Raw genomic sequence first — 18,856 nt, 5'->3', positions numbered from 1 at the left:
AAGCACCAATCATTTTTTGTTTTTCAAGTGCACTGATTCTCAACCACTTTTTTACATAACTCCTACTTTCAAACTGCCATTTCATTTCCACAACTCATCTGAATACAAGCACATCTACCTTCAAGATGCCAAAAGTCTGGTTTGTGGGTCATAACTTTGTCCACTGGAGTCAAAAATACGCAGCTAACAGAGGTATTTACAACCTTGATTTACCAAATGTGGACATTGTATGGATTGGACAGAGAGGATTGAGAAGTCACCAATTGATACCATTGGTAAAATCCTTTATGCATCTACCACACCCTGACCTCATAATTGTGCACTGTGGTGGCAATGACCTGGGCACTTTGACTGGGGTAGGTCTGGAAATGCCTTTAAAGGACATCTTTGGGCAATTTATGTCACTTTTTCCAAAAACTGCCTTGGTATTTTCTAATATATGCCAAAGGCAAAAATGGAACTGGTCCAACCAATTTTGTCCACAGATTGAGAAAGCAAGGAAACATGTGAATAAATCTGTTTCTGCTTTCCTCAGAGACTATGGTATGGGTTCCATTTACCACAACAACTTGCGTTACAACATGCAAGACATCTATAGGAGAGATGGTGTGCATTTTACAGATGAGGGGAATAGAGTTTTCCTCTTGAATATAAGACTCTGCAAAAAACACCCACATAACACAACAGCTCTTTTCAGAGCTACCCTTCCTCTAAGCACTCTAAATTATTTTTTTACTATAATTTTTTACACTGTTTTTCCCTGTGGTGCGCTCAGGGTGTGCGTACCGGAGCGCACACCTGGGAACGCACCCAGCGCTTACCCCGCAAAAAAAAAAAAAAAAAGTTTGTTTTCCCTTCAGGGTCCTTCTAGGCCCCCCTCAGAAAACCTAGGGGGTCAGGGGGTGTCTACTCTGCCCCCTTTTAATTATTTCCCCCTTTCTTTTTCACCTCTTGTGTCTCGATTCTACCGAGACACAAGATGGCGGACTCTCCGGACTGTTTAGAATGTTGACAGACACCCGACAGCCAATCAGCTTTCCGCTCGCGCACTCCCGTAGCACGCCGGGTGTGCTCCCCGGTACGCGTACCGGTGAGCGCTCGGAGCGCGCCAATAGATATATATGTGTTTTTGAAGTTAATTTTCAAAAAAACCACTGGAGCAATTTTCACCAAATATAGCAAAGGCACAGCTGCGTACCAGTCCCTACAATTTTGCCAAGTTTGGCGTAATTCTGTTCAGCGGTCGGGTTGTAGACTTGTCAGACCGTCCTATGGAAATTAACATGGGGAAAACACGTTGTGGGACCCCCCTTTTTTCTCAGCCCCCACCCCACGAATCCCCCCGAAACTTCCAGGGAAGGAGCGGAGCGGAGCTGGCCAAAATTTTGGAAAATTACACACAAATTTCTCAACCGGCGCCAGAGTTATTCCCAATAGAATGTTGCGGATTTCCTATGGTAGCCAATCCTAACTATAACTACCTACTGGCGACCGCCAGTAGGTATATATATATATATATATATATATATATATATATATATATATATATATATATATATATATATATATATAATATTATCATCAAATATACAAAATTAGCCCTACCTAAAGGGACACGGAAAAAATTCCTGAAAGGAAATGAGATGCAAAACAACACATTTTGGGTGACACTAACAACTCTAACGAGAGAAATGCAGGTCTAATCTGTTTCAAATCTTCCACAATTAAAAGAGGTATAATAAATGTGTGCCAGCGATTACAGTATGTTGGACAGATACGTAGAACATGCATACATTCAAAGCTAGAGGGGTTATTGCAATTATAAACAGGCAAATTAGACGGTTTGAACCATGCACCCTTTGTTGACAGGAGCTGATGAAATATGTCCAACTTCAGAAATGTCAGAAGACAGCGGTGCCAGTTAGACATGCTCAAAAGGAGATAAGGTTCAGTCCCAGGGAAAGATTTGACCATAATGTGTTTCCATACAGACTGCTTTGCTAAAGCAATGGTCTCCCTGTCAGCTGTCACCCTTTGGAGAAACACTTGCTTGACCCACAGATGATCCCTTTTCTTAATGTTCCTGGGATTAGTGAATAGGTCTGGTTGCCCTAATTCATCAAAGGATTTTTGGGCGTAATGTATCCATGGAATTTGGATGGCATAGTCAAGTGGTAGATAGTCCTGTAAAATAAGCCTTTTAATATGGAACTTCTCCTTGAACCATACAGAGCGCCATTGTAGTAGTGGGTGGACTCTAATAAAATCTGAAATGTATGTCATACCCAGTTCCTCATGAATGATTTCTCTAGGGATGGCCTCAGCCACGGCCAGTAAGTTTCTTAGGAGTTTATTTTCTAGCAACTGCAGATAATCAATATTGCTATCCCCCCAGACATTGCAGCCAAAAGTAGCCATTGGTAGGCATTTGGCTACATAATCATCTAATAAAAGTTTGGGAGGCTTATGATCAATACGGCTGGCAAAATCATAGAAACCTGATATAGCCCTTTTGCATATTTTCTCCATTTCTTGAGATAATAGGCTCCCAGTTGAGCCCAGATTTAAGTAACATCCCAAGATGAGAGAAATATCCACTTTGGATAGGGCTTGTCTTTGTATAATATATTTACAAGATTTTTATTTGGTGCTTAACACCTTAAAATGGGATCTTCTTAAAATTTTTGGATACATCCAAACTGTTTATAAAATATATAAAAGCATCTAAAAGATACTGGCAGCTCCTAGCTGAAAGGACAATTAAAAGGGCATCATCTGCAGTATAAAAGAGCATGGATGGGTATTCCTCCGGCTTCTGGGATATCAGCACCAGTATCCAATAATACCTTCTCTAACCAATTTATGTATATGATTGATAGGAGCAAGGCAAGAATGCAGCCCTGCCAGACACCTTTTCTAAGTTCAAAAGTCTGGGTGCATTCACCTTTAGGTCCATGTCTAACCACTCCTGTTAGGCCCCTATGCAGATCTCCCATGAAGGATATAAGGGCCTGATCCAATCCCAAAGACCCCAGCTCAGCCCAGAGCTTATCTCTGTTGACACAGTGAAAGGCTGAGCTGAGGTCCATGAAGGTCAGATGGACCGAGCCCTCCCTCGCCCTACTATATTTGGACAGCAAGAGATGCAGGTTAAGATTTTGTTCGATAGTCCCTCTCCCGGGCCTGAACCCGTATTGGAGATCAGAAAGGATTTCTTTCTCATTGGCCCAGGAAGAGAGTCTCTCCAATATCACTTTACCACTAAATTTAACTTCTGTTTTGACCAAGGAAATCAGTCTGTAACAAGCAGGGTTTGATCTGTCACCTTTTTTAAATATGGGGACTATAACTGACTGCTTCCAGGCCTCAGGCTGTGGTCTTCTTACGGCAGCATTAGCAAGGAGAGTTATGAGAGGAGCCCAAAGATCTGGTAGGGATTTGAACAGATGCCGTGGTACCCCATTGGCACCAGGAGCCTTAGCCTCTGGTAAGAGAGCAATTGCCTCTCTGACTTCGTGCAAATGAATAGAGGTTAACCCAGACCTTGGCCGGGACGTCACTCGCCTGGTCAGATAGTCATTAATCCTTCAAAAAGGGATGATTCAGGATCACCCAGAACTAAGTGCTGTCTTTAGGTAAGCTGGCGTCTATCGGCTCTTCCCACAAATAGTTCTTAAGCTGGGTCTTCCTGTTGGCAAAACTAGTGTTGTATTCCCTGTCCAATGGAGAACTTTTAAGAGCCACCAGGAGCTCCTTCTTCGCCCTGGAACCATTTTTGTTAAACCACCTGCATGGCGTAGGAGGGCCCCCTGGGTCAGAGCTGTTAACAGCCTGTTTTATATATTTTACAATGGAATCAAAAGCTTTGAGGATATAAGTGTCTGAGGCCTCATTATCCAAGCAGGTTATAAACTCCTCAAAGCAGGACAACAGCATGTTGGTGTTAAGTTTTTCAGAAATAATGTCTCCCCATTGAATCCTTCTCCCATTATCTTTAGAAATAACTGACGGATTATAAAAATCAGGTATGGCCACTGACTTAACTGATTATGCAAAACTAGCAGTCAAGGGATTATGGTTACTGTTAGAATTCCACAAAGTGACAAGGTTTAGTAGGGGCAATAAGCCCCTTGAACAAAGATATAATATATGATAGCACCTGCTCCTGAGCCTTTATAAGTAGCACAGTCCTGAAGTTTAATTGATCTTATGGGGAGAAGATAAAACAGACTAAGATTTCCAGCCCAATCTTTAAGGAGATTCCCTTGAGAGGAGTGGATGACATGCACCTGTTCCACTGGCGTCCCTCGGAATCTTTACTGTCATAAAGAAAACAGTTCATGAATGGGTATAGATTAAAATCCCCAGACATAAACAAATCAATATTTTGACTGGGGGGGGTGGAGAAATGCTTCTAAAATGTTTCCCACCTCCCCCAAAATTTCTGTGTTCTCTTTCCCATGAATAGTGTTATAGATATTAATAAAAAATAGTTGAATTTTTATGTTAACGTCATTGTGGCTGCAAGGAAATTAGGGGAATTTGTGGGAATCATTTTAGGAATTTTTTCCTTGTCTAGTTTCACTAGAGTAAATAATCCACCTCTGGCTGTACCGCTTTAGGATTGGGTGCCCTTGATGCTAAAGCAAGCATAACCTTCTAGCCAGTAGTTCCTTTTGGTATCCACGTCTCCCAAAAGTTAATGATATCATATAAAGGGGAAAAGGTCATAAGTTCGGATCTCCTAATTTTCCCTGAATCCCCGCTGTATTCCAGCTCAGGACCTTGAGTACCCTGGAGCTCCTGCCATTATTTTCAATGACTGGCTCAGGCATGCACAGTTCTGGTCCCAGTCAGTCCTGTCCCTCAAGCCCACTATGGGGTTCAAATTGGTTACACAATGGCATGGCGTGTTTCTGCGTCTGTGACATCCTGGGTCTGGCCACCCTTTAGGGGAAGATAAAGGAATCCTTCTGGGTAACACCTCTCTTGGGCCAATTATCTCTATAAAAGAAGCCACGGGGGAACACAGAGATTGATCCACGGGGGAAAGGGAGGAATGAAGCATCTCTCAAGATGGACCCTATCTCAGCGAGTTATTGAAGTTAATCGCATACAATCCCCTTCCCTGGTTTTGCGGCAATTCCTGATCTCGTCTATTCTCCTGAGCATGATGATTTCTTCAGGCAACCTTTGTGTATGGAGATTAGGGAATCTGCCCACAAGCCAAAGAATCACTTTATTTTTCACTTGAAATTAAGAGTCCTTTTCATTTTGCTTCAGGAGAGGTACATTAGCCACAACTAAAACATAAGGACTACACACCTGAGATAACTGAATAGACGTCACATTAGGGCTTGAGGTCAAAGAGATTCCAGCTTTTTTTTGAGTATTTTTCCTACCTTCACTTGGTTTCGGCTGTCTTACATGGCCATTTAATGGTGTGGATTCCCCTTCCTTCCCAACGGAATGCCCAGGACAGGAAGTCCATAAGGAAGGACATAAAGACTCCGATTGACTAACATTGGGGATACTGTTTGTCCCTAAGGTGACCCCCTGCTCCTGAGGTAGTGTATGCAAGTGATTAGCTGAGGCCTTAATAGTTGAGAGCACTGTTCCTACTGGAAAAGGAAACCTTTTCCAACCGTAAGAGAGAAACGATTAGTCAAAAATAGATCAAACAATAGAAAATATGGAATTGCACATTCTATTATTTAATTACCATTCATAGAACTGGTATCCAACATATATGTATGAAAACAATGTATTTATATCTCTTATTTTGCATCTATTCAAACCATAGGAAAATCAACATTGTGGTGCATGAAGATATAAATTATTGCATATCCAATGTTCTATTTACATATTTCTCAACAAATAAGAAAACCATAGTTCATGATTGTTCGTGAATCAGTAAGTGTTGATTTTCTGAAGTCATGATGCCCGATGCATTTCGGGACCCAAAGGTACCCTTCTTCAGGGGCGAAATCCTAAAACATACAAAGAGCGAATCAGTTCAATCTAAAAAAGATGTATGTGTATGTGTATGTGTATGTGTATATTCAACAAAGTGTCATCACTATTACTTACTGCTTGATAATGACCCTACCAATCTGCTCCAAAAGGCCTTATCTGAATTGCTACAAGAAGCCTGCACAGCTGGGATCATCACTGAAACACAAAAAATGTTTCTTACCACACGGAACCCAAGAAGACCTACACTTTACATGACACCCAAGATTCATAAACATCCAACAGACCCACCATTTCGACCGATTGTCTCAGGCTGTAGTTCTATCTTTGACCCCATTGGAAAGTATCTAGATCATTTTCTCCAGGAATTTGTACAAACTTGGTGCACTTATATTAAGGACACCACTCATTTTTTGACTAAATTGGAATCCATTCAAGAATATTGCAGAGAAGATTCGATACTATGCACAATTGATGTGACTGCATTATACACATCCATTAATCACCAACAAGGGATGGAAGCAGGAGAATGGGCATTGCTACAGATGAAGTTACCCCAAGAAAAAAAGTCTCTTTATTCTGAAACTGTTACATTTTTGTTTAAACAATAGTTATTTTCAGTGACAAGATCAGTACTTTGGGCACATGACCGGTACCAGCATGGGATTCTCTGGGGCTCCAGCCTATGCCAACATATTTATGTCTCTTTTTGAGCATGATTACATTCCCACGTATCATCAATGGAGCCAAGGCCTAGTAATGTACGGTCGGTATATTGACAACATTTTTCTAATATGGTCTAAAACTCAGCCAGAACTTGAAGGTTTAATTGTTGATTTGAATATGAAGAATCCGAGGATCCAGTTTACTCACAACATAAGTCCCAATTCAGTTCATTATCTAGACGTTCTTGTCACTAAGGATTTGGTTCACAAAAAATTGATGACAGACATCTATACAAAACCGACCGATAGAAATAATACTTTGATGTATACTAGTTTCCATCCTAAGAGCCTTATCACAAACTTACCATACTCTCATTTTCTGAGAATAAAAAGAATTTCTGCGACTCAAGAAATATTTGATCAACAAATAAAAATTCACCGCAGCAGATTCGAACAACGTGGGTATCCCAATGTAGTTTTGGACCAATGCATTGATAGACTTGCCATTATCGATCGTCAATCACTGTTGATTCTGGCCAGTAAGACACGTAAATGTGAGTTCACATTCGTTTCAAAATTTTCCACATCGGCCAATCAAATTAAACGGATTATACTTAATAGATGGGAACTACTTCAAAATGAGAGTGAATTTCATGGAATTTTTCATGAGAAACCGATATTCGCTTACACAAGAGGCCGGAACTTGATGGATATAATTCGGTCACCTAAGTGTTCACAAACTCAAACTGACCACAAAGGAACCATGAAATGTCAGAATTGCATACATTGCAACAATATCATCACTGGCAACACTCTTATCCATCCTATGACAGGCAAAAAAATCAAACTTAGGCATACATCAGACTGTAATAGTACCAATCTAGTTTACTGTCTTAAATGCCCATGTGGCAAGTTATATGTGGGGAAAACAGAACGTAAACTAAAAATCAGGCTTACAGAGCATAAGAGCAACATCCGAGCTAAGAACAAAAGTACCCCCATAGCCATTCATTGGGATGAAAGTCATCATAATATAGCGCAATTACGTGCTCAGATAATTGAGATCGTATTGAAAAAGGAGGGTCAAGACAATTCTGCTAGATTATTACAGCGGGAAACATATTGGATTGACTTGTTATGTACAGGAATCCCAAATGGTCTTAATGATCGAGTAGATCTAGGATGTTTTCTATGACCTATAGGGGCACGACTCATCCATCTGTTTCGCCACACCAGTAATTGTAATACTAGAGTGGACTGGACTAGAGTGGGCTTCGCAATTGATGGTTCACGGTACAGACCCAAGCACAACACACTTCCCGCTCATGGCAACTTCATTCACCAGAACAGATTTTCCTGCCTGGACCAAGTAGATTGACCACAACGGGGAGATATACTACAACATTCTGCAAAATCTCCCCTTGGGGTTTCAGTCAGGGGGGAGGGTATACCTCATCCCGTAAATGACACAAAGATCCAGGTCTCTTTCAATGAGGGGGGGACCTTCTTGGGAGGTATCCAAGTACAAGTTGAGGAACCATTAGGCACACGCACTGCTGTTACACTGCAATCGGAAGAGCTTGTTGTACTACCCATCCCGTTGCCCACCATAACCGGGTTGGGTGTTCCAGCAAAGCACGCACACGACATCTTGCCCGCACTAAGTGAAGTAGGTTCGCAACCTCAAGGCTCAGGGTTGAGTATTCTGTCGTGGAATGTGGCAGGCATTATGAATAAGGTGGGCACCCCGGAGTGGGAAACCCTGGTCAACAAGAGTGATATCCTCCTCTTCCAGGAGACGTGGGCAAGGGAACCGCAGTCTAGGAGGGGGTATGATATTTCTGAAATCCCGGCAAAGTGGAATGGGAGGGGGAGACCCTCGGGGGGTCTAACAATCTGGGTGGCGAGCCACATTGGGTGTCAGGTGGAAAGGATGGACACACTCTCCCAGGACATTCAGTGTGTGCTCCTCAGTTGGCCCGGTAAAAGGACCTGGGCCATTGTTAATGTCTATTCACGGGCAATGAATCCTCTACCCTAGTCAAACTCTCATCCTTTCTAGGTCAACCACCAGCTCACCTGAAAATAGTGATGGAAGGGGACTTCAATTGCCACTTTGAACCCCTGGAGGGTCTAATGGAGGGTCCCTTCACAGCCGAGGATGATCACTGGGGAGTTCCACCCTCCTCCTCACCTCACCCCAAAGCTTGGTCTCCGTTGGTAATACAACTTACTTCCCTCACTCTGAACTTTGCACTGAGGGCGTGCAATGGGCGCACTCCCTCCGATACTCCATCGGTGTGTACATTCAATAGAAAGGGTCATGAGTCAAGGCTGGATTACATATTCATTGATATCTCCCTGTGGTCTAAAGTTCAAGACTTTAAAGTGGTACCGAGAACAGACAGTGACCACAATTCCCTCTTGTTGGAGATTCAGCACCCAGCCCCTGCAGCAGGGCCGACAACCACGGACACCGGAGTTGACCAGGGGGATATACTCCTCACTACAAGTAGGCGTCGGGTGAAATGGGGGAAGTTGGTTAATAAAGAAAACGCTATTAACAAGTTATATGGCATAGCACTCCCCAGGTTCCAGGAGGTGGATGCTCTCGTCGACCAACCAAGACCCTTTGATTATAATGAGAGACTTTCTGGCATCCATCAGGCTTTGGTTAGGGACCTTGCAGATGTTTTCAACCCGGTGGTGCCCTTAAGAAGGAAAGTCACTCGTACTGCGACTTGGTACACCTCTACTTGCAGGAAAATTAAATCTGACCTACTTTCCGCCATTAAAGAAGGTAGTGACAAGGTGAGGGTTGTAACCCTTAGGAGGGAGTATAAGTTAGCATTAGCCAGCGCAAGGGCAGAGTGGGACTGGAACCATTGGCACGAACTGATTGAAGCCCTGAAATCCAAAGACTCTAGAAAATTCTGGACCCTGGTTAACAACGGAACAGGGGAGCTTACATCCGCAGTAGAACCCAATATTGCCCCCCCTATCTGGGAGGCTCATTTCGGAGCATTATACCAAGAAACCACTCTATGGCCCGAAGGGATGGCGGCGGAGTTCCCCTGCCCTCCAGGAATGGCCCTGGAATTTTCCTTAGGTGAGGTGAAGACAGCACTGGAGCGCCTGGCGCTGGGGAAGGCACCGGGGCTGGACAAGCTACCCGGTGATCTGTTTAGACACCATCCTGACATCTGGGGCCCGTACCTTCTTATTCTTTTTAATGCTATATTAGGAGGTATGGCGGTCCCTCCCTCCTGGTTAGGGGCTGAAATAGTGCCGATCCATAAGAAAGGGTCCCCTCTGAATCCGGCAAACTATAGGCCAATTAGCCTTATAGATGTCCCCCAAAAGCTTTTTGCGCGTCTTATTTTGAACCATCTATTAGACTGGGTAGAGGATAATGACATCATGAGTCCCTTGCAGGCTGGCTTCAGGAAGAACACGTCGACCATGGACCAGATCTTCCGCCTCGTCCTCCTCTACTGGAAGACGGTGAGGATCGAGGGGGGAAGATTGTACATGGTCTTCGTGGATCTGAGGTCAGCCTTTGACCTAGTCCCGCGCAGGAAACTGTGGGAGGTGCTGGAAAAGCTAGGCGTTCCCCCCCAGCTACTTAACATCTTAGCCAGGCTGCATGAGAACAACTATGCGCAGGTTAGGTGTGGGAGAGATGGCAATTTATCATCCAGGTTCCCCGTCCGTCGAGGGGTGAGGCAGGGTTGTGTCCTGGCACCAACCCTGTTTTGCTTATTCATCAATAATGTCATCTCCCACCTGGAAAATGTCAAGAACAATGACGCCCCAATGTCTGGCAGGAAGGAGGGTACCGGCAATTATGTTTGCCGATGATACCCTCCTCCTTTCCAAATCTCCCATGGGGATCCAGAGGATCCTGGATGGATTTGGTCTTTTCTGTCGTCAGCACGGGTTGGAGGTGAACACAGAGAAGTCCAAGTTTATGATCTTTAATCCTCCTATTAAAACCAGGCCTAATCCCACCCTGGGGACTGTTAGCCTCGAGAGGGTGTCTACCTTCACATATCTGGGGGTAACATTGCAGGAAAACTTATCCTGGGACCGCCAGATAGTACGATCTAGGGTTAAACTGTCCCAACTGTCGGGTGCAATTTTGAAGGTGGCCAATACTTCTTCCTTCAAGCCCATAAGTCCGGCCCTTGAAACTTATAGGTCCCAGGCCAAGGCAGCGGCCATCTATGGCAGCGAACTGTGGGGGCATAAAGCGGTGAAGGACTTATCAACAGTTGAAAACAGTTTTTTAAGGCGCCTATTGGCTCTCCCACGTGCTACGCCACTTCTGCCCCTGAGAATGGACTTGGGCCTCCCCCCTATTGCAGAGGAGCTTGTGTCAAAGCCAGTGAAGTTCTGGCACAGGCTCTGGTCTACGAACGAACTTTATCACTATAGGGAGGATCTTATTCACGTTATGAGCTTCAACTGCAGTGGCAAAATCCCCTGGCTTGCCTCTGTGAAAAACGAACTGATTGCCATGAATCTCCGCGACCTCTGGGAGGACCCTGCGCGAGGCTGCCAAGCGATCTCGCGCAAAGCCCTGTCAAAATTTTTTAAAGATAGGTCCCTTGCACACCTGATGGACGCTCAAAACAGCGGCACCCTTACCCTGCGATTTTTAGAATCCAAAAATTCATATGCTTTTGAACCTTTTATGGATTTTATCTTCCCTATCCTGGCGAGGAAACTGTTTGTCCAATGGAGGCTGGGCACACTCCCTATTAACTCGTATACATGCAAGTGGACCAACGCGGACGATAAAACCTGTCCCTGCTGTAATAGCCACTTGGAAGATGATCTTCACATTTTGTTTGTGTGCCCCGTTTACCAAAGGCCTAGGAAACATTGGATAGCGCCATTATGCAAGAACCTAGGGTTCAGAGAGTATGCACAGGCATACAGGATTCTGAAAACCAGTACCCTGGGCCATATTGTGTTCGCTGTTTCCAAATTTCTTATGGCCATATGGTTGATCAGAAAGAAAAAAACCTCTGAAGCCTCTTGAATTTTTTAGTGTTTTTACTATTTCCCCGCTGGGCGAGTGGATTTTTATAATATGTATTTTAAAAAAAATGTATTTTATTGTATGTAATGTTTTGTACTGCATCTTTTATGGTCTATATGGCCGAAATAAAGAATTTTTGGATTGGATTGGAATTGTAATATACATCCCTCAGATATTCATGACCTTCTCATTTGCTCAGCACTGAAAGTCCATGAGTCACTTAACTCTTTATACATGTGTTCAAAGTTAGCTATGTTCATATTCTGGTTTACTACTATTGTTGGATTTATTAGTACTTTAGAACATCAGTATGGCACTGTGAAGTAATCAACTAAGTATTGGTAATTCATGAATCGATGTTTATTTATATTTCATCCTGAAGTATTACCTGTCTTCTAGGACTTTTTTTATTTATTTTTTTTATTTATTTTTTTATTATTTATGTTAACACTCTGATGTACTTTAAATCATGTAACATCCTGCATACATTATCACCCTATTCGCACCATCTGGTCGCCTCCATATCGTTTTTATCACTAACTAACTTAGTTAGACTATTATAGTGTGAATCATCTTTCCCTCGCTCTATTCACTGATTTTTTTTTTACTAAGTTTTCGTGTATTATTGACATTATATCACCAGACACTAAGGGTTACATTTCTATGCACCTATCTTTGATTATGCCATTAGTAGAGGTATTTAGGTATAGATCCCGTCTTTTTGAGTAATAGTTCAGCGTAGTAATCTATTTTCCTGCTACCAGATGAGGTACTGCCGTACAGATTCACGCAGTTACCCGTCAGTATCATCATAGTTTATCACGATAGGCAGTTTAAAGTATGGGACTACATCTCCCATCAGTATTCGTAGACGTACACAAACATGGGAACTCTTTATATAGGTGTGTAGTATCCCTCCGCGGGTACCTTAGAGTCTGAAGACACACTCGAGACACAGGAGCTGCGTTCTAGCCATTCACGGAGGTAAAACATTTAGGATCCCGAGCCTACCTTAGACCCGTTTAAGGTGCCCAAATAGATTACTAATATAAGACATTGTTGTCCTTTTAGCGGCCAGTGTGTTTTTACCCCCTCGAAGTTCCCCATAACATGAGGATTCTGTATCTACTATTTTGCCACGATCCCATCACCTTTCAGAAGTCACGCAGGTAAATTCACTTTTGACCTATAAGCCCGAGAATGTATAGCACGCTGTCATGAGCATGCGTAAACAGTGCTAGGGCACATTCTTGTTGTTTTTTTAGTGGCTCAATGTTATTCGTTACCGCGTATCTCCATCCATGAGTTTCCTCCAACTCTCATCGTGTGATAACCGATAATCCAAGCTTGGGGTTCCACTTGACAAGGTCTAAGGTATGTGCTTTTGAGTACATTCTCTTGTAAACACACGTCCTACTATACCCGTATTTTACATACTTTCACTGTTGCTCCCACAGTTGTTACTGCCCCAACGACAGTACCACATAGTTTTAAGAAGAAAACATCATCGTACGTAGAACCTTAGTAGAGGAATGTAATCCCCATCGAAGTGTTTTTAAGCATCACAGGTACATGTGTTCTATATTACATTGATTCTTTCGCACTATCTATATGGAGTGTTTAGTTTACAGCATGTCTTTCATCGTACTTATTTACGGCCGCGTCTCTGGGACACATCACATAGTTGATTAACGGGCCGGTTTTTGTAAAATTAATAACAGGACTGCATTTCAATCATTACGCTTCTCAGCAACAAGGTACGTGAGGAGTGTAATAGAGACATGTACTTTTGTACAATCATCAACATAAGACATGAGTAGCATGTTTTCCCCCATTGTGGTTTTCCAATAATGCTGACTGTCTAATGGTTTACATTTTTTTTGTGACATTTTACTTCACAAAGCATGCTATCATTCATTTATACTTTATGAGTAGTATGTTTCTCCCATTGTGGTTTTCAAAAAACGTTGATTGTTTAATGGTTTACATTTTGTTATCATTCATTTGTACTTCTATATGATTACTTTCCTCCGTGCAGCATATTCACTGTCATGTATTATTCGCTGTATATTTATTTTAAGATTAACTAGTTTTGGTTACATTACCCATACTGTGTATCACCCTATTTTGGTCTTCTTATTTTCATGGACTTCAAAAGTGTATGTCCAATAGGCATCTTAGGATGTTTCATTTAGGTTTACATATGATGCTAATTGGGCTATGCAATTTCACATATGTGTACATGGTCTTTCAGATCAAAATAAGAGCTCTCTTTCCACTCATCCAGGTCGCTACTAGTTTTTTATCCCCCCTTTAGTGTCTTGAATTTCTATAGTGATGACACTTTGTTTAATATACACATACATCTTTTTTAGATTGAACTGATTAGCTCTTTGTATGTTTTAGGATTTCGCCCCTGAAGAAGGGTACCTTTGGGTCCCGAAATGCATCGGGCATCATGACTTCAGAAAATCAACACTTACTGATTCACGAACAATCATGAACTATGGTTTTCTTATTTGTTGAGAAATATGTAAATAGAACATTGGATATGCAATAATTTATATCTTCATGCACCACAATGTTGATTTTCCTATGGTTTGAATAGATGCAAAATAAGAGATATAAATACATTGTTTTCATACATATATGTTGGATACCAGTTCTATGAATGGTAATTAAATAATAGAATGTGCAATTCCATATTGTTTATTGTTTGATCTATTTTTGACTAATCGTTTCTCTCTTACGGTTGGAAAAGGTTTCCTTTTCCAGTAGGAACAGTGCTCACTACTAGTAGGTTCTCTCTACTTACCCATTATTATTCACTTTTTGTGTCAGCCAACACAATGTCGTTAGTGACGCACCCTTGGATTAGATTAGATTACATTGTTGCTTTGTGTATAAAATTGAGTGCTCCTCTTACCCTTGTCGCCTTAATAGTTGAGCCAGAGAACGTTATAGGGACAAAAGGGAAAAGTACAGATGGAGGCCGAGCTGTTTCAATGGCACCAGGTGGGCCTGTAACTGCCCGATCTCTTTGCTGAGACTGTTGACCAAACTCTCCAGAGCAGAGACACTTTGTTCAAGGTGTTTAAGCGAATAACAGCATTGTTTTCTATTCTGCACAGGGTTTCCTGGATGGAAGAGACATTCTGAGCCACCAACAGTTTACATTTTTTCCCTCCCTTCCATTTTACTCTAGATGTATCTGCAGCTTTTGCAGTAGGTGCACTGTATGTTTTTGGCCTCGCCCTTCCTTCCCTTTCCTTTCAGGGCCATTTTGATTTACAGAGGGCCTGTCCGGGGTGTTGATTGATAAGTGTGGTGTAAATCTGAGCCTAAACCTTTCAGACACTCACCCCCAGTCACATCAGTGGGTTGAATCCATCTGCTTTGAATGTGGCTTCTCACCAATAAGCCACACTCAATCACTGCACTCCCACCTGGGAGGCAAATATATCATTATCCCTTTGAATAATACCACTTTCGAGCATGTCTTACCACCCCTGGCACAGCAAGACTTCAACACAAAACAAACAGCACCTTTTGAAAAGGAGTTTTATTTAACAAAATGCAAAGACTATTACTTTTAGAATAAGGCTTGGGGTTCATTACATAATACTCTCTAAACAAAGGCTGTCTCAGATACCAAATGCATTAGATTCAAATATATGTAGCAAACTTATAATCTAAAGGCATGAATCAATAATTATACTGATTAATAAACAAGCAATTACTGATATAAGGTAAGATACACTGGACGTCCTGCAAGAGATCAGAAAGATATATATACAGAGTAGAGGATCACTCTGGATGTGCACCTCCCACACCACAAACAATCACAGCCACTGGCTCACACCACATGGCCATAATCACAAAACTCAATACATCACCTGATGCCTACACTGCCCACTTCTGGCCGGGGGAAGTCTTCACACAGCCGGGGATCAGAGCTCAGCAATCAAGGTTCAATCCGAGATAGACACGTCTGCCCTCACTCGGAATCCAAACTCCCAAACTTCCACTTCCACCAGACCAGTGGAGGCTCCCCCTTTTAATACAAGTGGAAACGTCAGTCGAAGTTTCTAGCAAGCCTCGCCTCCTTTTCCCATCAGATTCCGTACCACTCCAGACCAAGGACACAGCATCGGTTGATCAGGCCTTTGCTATGACTTCAAGAAGGAGCCTGTACATTCCTCCGATAAGAACCGGTTTCTACTAGCACACAGAGTGCAGAAAACAAGTGAAAGCAAAACATGACCTCTTCAGCTCTGCAGCTCCGTGCAGGACAGAAAGGCCCAAAGCAAGATGGAGCTGAAAAGCAAGATGACATGAGAGCATGTCAAAGGCAATAGTCAGCACTGCCATTAAGCAAGGTAAAGTCAGAAAACAGAATGGTCAAAGCCAATAGTAAGAACTCATAATTCTCACCAATGCACACACATTCCTGCACACGTTCAAATACACATCCCACATGCTCTGCTCTTGGCAAGACTGTTCTACTCCGTAACAGCTCCCACTGAAATACAGCAAGATTACAGAACAGAAGAGAAGCAGGCAAATGCAGGACCATCCTACATTAAGGCTAGGGTAAAATAACACACTAAAATCAATTAAAATGGTGATAGTTGGAGGTCACCATAGGGTGCCAGACTACAAAAGTGGCTCTTTCACTACACCATCATCGTTCATCGAAACGATTGAAACGTTTTAGCACTACATCCATCATCTCCTTGTGTTTGCTTTGTTAGCCCTAAGTTGGCAGGGTATGCCCAGACATGAGTCCCATGCTCACTTTGCCACTGGATTCAAGCTAGCCTGGCTGACGAGAGGTGTTACCCCCAAACAGGTCCCAGGATGCTTGTTTCCGGTCCAAGTAAGACCTAGCATGACGATGTATTGAGTGCACCCCCCAGCACCAAATGTACAGGGCTGATGGTAGAAGCTGGGCCCAGCAGTGAAACAGCACAATGTAGGCATCACTTCAGAGACCTTTTCCTCTCAAAAGCCTCAGGAATGCTAGCAATACACAATGCTTGTCTAGCAATCTACCTCTAACCTCCATCTTGTGGAGCATGCTTCCACTGGAAATCCAAGATGGATTCTACTGACTAACAGTTATACAAAGCACACACTTCACTGGCACAGGTTACCATGGGCATTTACCACATACTTACATTATCCAAGAACAGAGGATGTAGCAAGAAACCTGACTGCCTAAGACAGGCAGATGTGAGAAGGGCAACAACAGTAGGCTATTCTCCCAATGTAAAGATAAAGGATAAAGGCATACTCTGTGATAATGTTTAAAATCACATGCTTCCATGTTTAAAATCCATGCTTCACTGCCAAGCTCATGTAAGTCAACAAGGGAAGGCATGCAAGGTCACTCCCTCCAGACCGCAGAAACCCACTCCATAACTCATTTAGCCTTTACGCTAAGCATGTCTCAACATGCGTGCATTATGGTCTTGTGTGCTGAAGCGAGAAAAATGAAAAACACTGTAGAGACTTGCATTAAGGTAAGTCAAGTCAGAGGTGGACGTTGGGAAAACTATGCCAAGGACATACGTGTCCCACACCCATACTGTTAAATGTAAAGCATACTAATGCCTTTAGGTGCAGTAATGCCATAGAAAATCTTTTGTTTAATAAATAAATATTAGTAGCCAACAAGTGTGACGTTCTTCTCACAAGTATTGAACTATAGTCCTAGTCTTTGAAGTCTGTGATCATTGAATAGTAGTTATGTCTCACTACCACCTCCAGTCTCTTATTCACAAGTTTAGTATTAGGCTGACATGCTTTAATTGGTATCTGCAACCATTTCAAACATGGAGTGACTTGTCACTGATTTGCAGTTCTTTAACAAGGTCCTGAAAGTATACTTTTAGTCTTTGGCTCTTTGGGATAATTTTGGAAGAAAACCAGCCATAGGATCCCGCTCCATGACCACAGAATACTTATGGGTGAATTTCAGATTAAATTTATGTACAGCAAATGGTAAACCAAGGACTGAATGACCCTCTTCCTACAACTAAACCAAGCAAAAACATGTCTCATCCTCCATTGTCGAGCACTCCCTCCTCATTTACAAATATAGCTTGACAAACTCTCTTTATATGGATATTTGTGCAACATTCGCCTCCAGGGAAGCTTCTTTGTACCATCCTATTTACACGTAACAGATGTGTATAGATGCCCAACTCATTAATACTCATTTTATCAACATCAGAAGGATGTAAGGCAAAGTAGATAAACTGAGATTCAAACCTGTGACCATGAGGTTAAAGACATGTCCCTTGAGTGGAAGCATTGGCCCACTGAGCTCATGCATAGGCCTATCACCCCTATTAGCCCCCTCAGCAAAGTGACTTGGATATAAGTAAGGTGGTGTGAAATCTTGTGATTTTTCCCCCCTGGCTCAAAATTATACAAAATGTCTGAAAAATTACACAACATTAGGTATATATAACTCAAAATACACTATGGAGTGACTTGAGTGAAAATAGTGAGATACTAGCAAAAGAACTGGTTCACAGAGAAAATGTCTTTCACAACATAGTTTCTGCTCTAACCTGTCTCCCGCAAGACATTTCAACTTGAACCAGTTTTCTGCAGCAAACAAATCTACTACATTTCATGTTGGTTTAATTTCTTACATGTCACATAATTTGCATAATGCAAACTTGCACAAATCATGCAAATTACACAAGACTAACAGAACGTTTTTTAAGGAGCTAGAGATGAGACGCAACACAATTGCTTTTAGGTCAATGATAAAGCCAAATTGGATAAAACCACCTTCTTCCTACTCTGGAAACTCAAACCTATAAGGGAAGTACATGTTTACTATTTTTATGTCCTGTGTACCTTTAAGATACATAAATGTTGCTAAGCTCCTCACACGACAAGTGGAATATAGCAAATATAATACTTATCTATATGTATTTATATAGGCAATATTTTGGTAGTTAATATTTTGGCCACAATTCTTTGGTAGGCATATGTTTAAATCTCAATCATCTGGCAAAAAACTTCCATCTTGAAATTTTCAGGTGATGTGTGACATCATCTGTGGCAGGAGTGAAGGGCAGATGGAAAACCAAAGGCTTCCATAGTCAACGACCTACCACCATTGTGCCAGCGACAGAGCTGGAACAATATT

The sequence above is a fragment of the Lissotriton helveticus genome, chromosome 2_1 (genome assembly GCF_964261635.1).
Source record: "Lissotriton helveticus chromosome 2_1, aLisHel1.1, whole genome shotgun sequence".
Classification (NCBI taxonomy): Eukaryota; Metazoa; Chordata; class Amphibia; order Caudata; family Salamandridae; genus Lissotriton; species Lissotriton helveticus.
The sequence above is the reverse complement of the archived record's forward strand: the minus strand, read 5'-3'. Positions refer to the sequence as shown.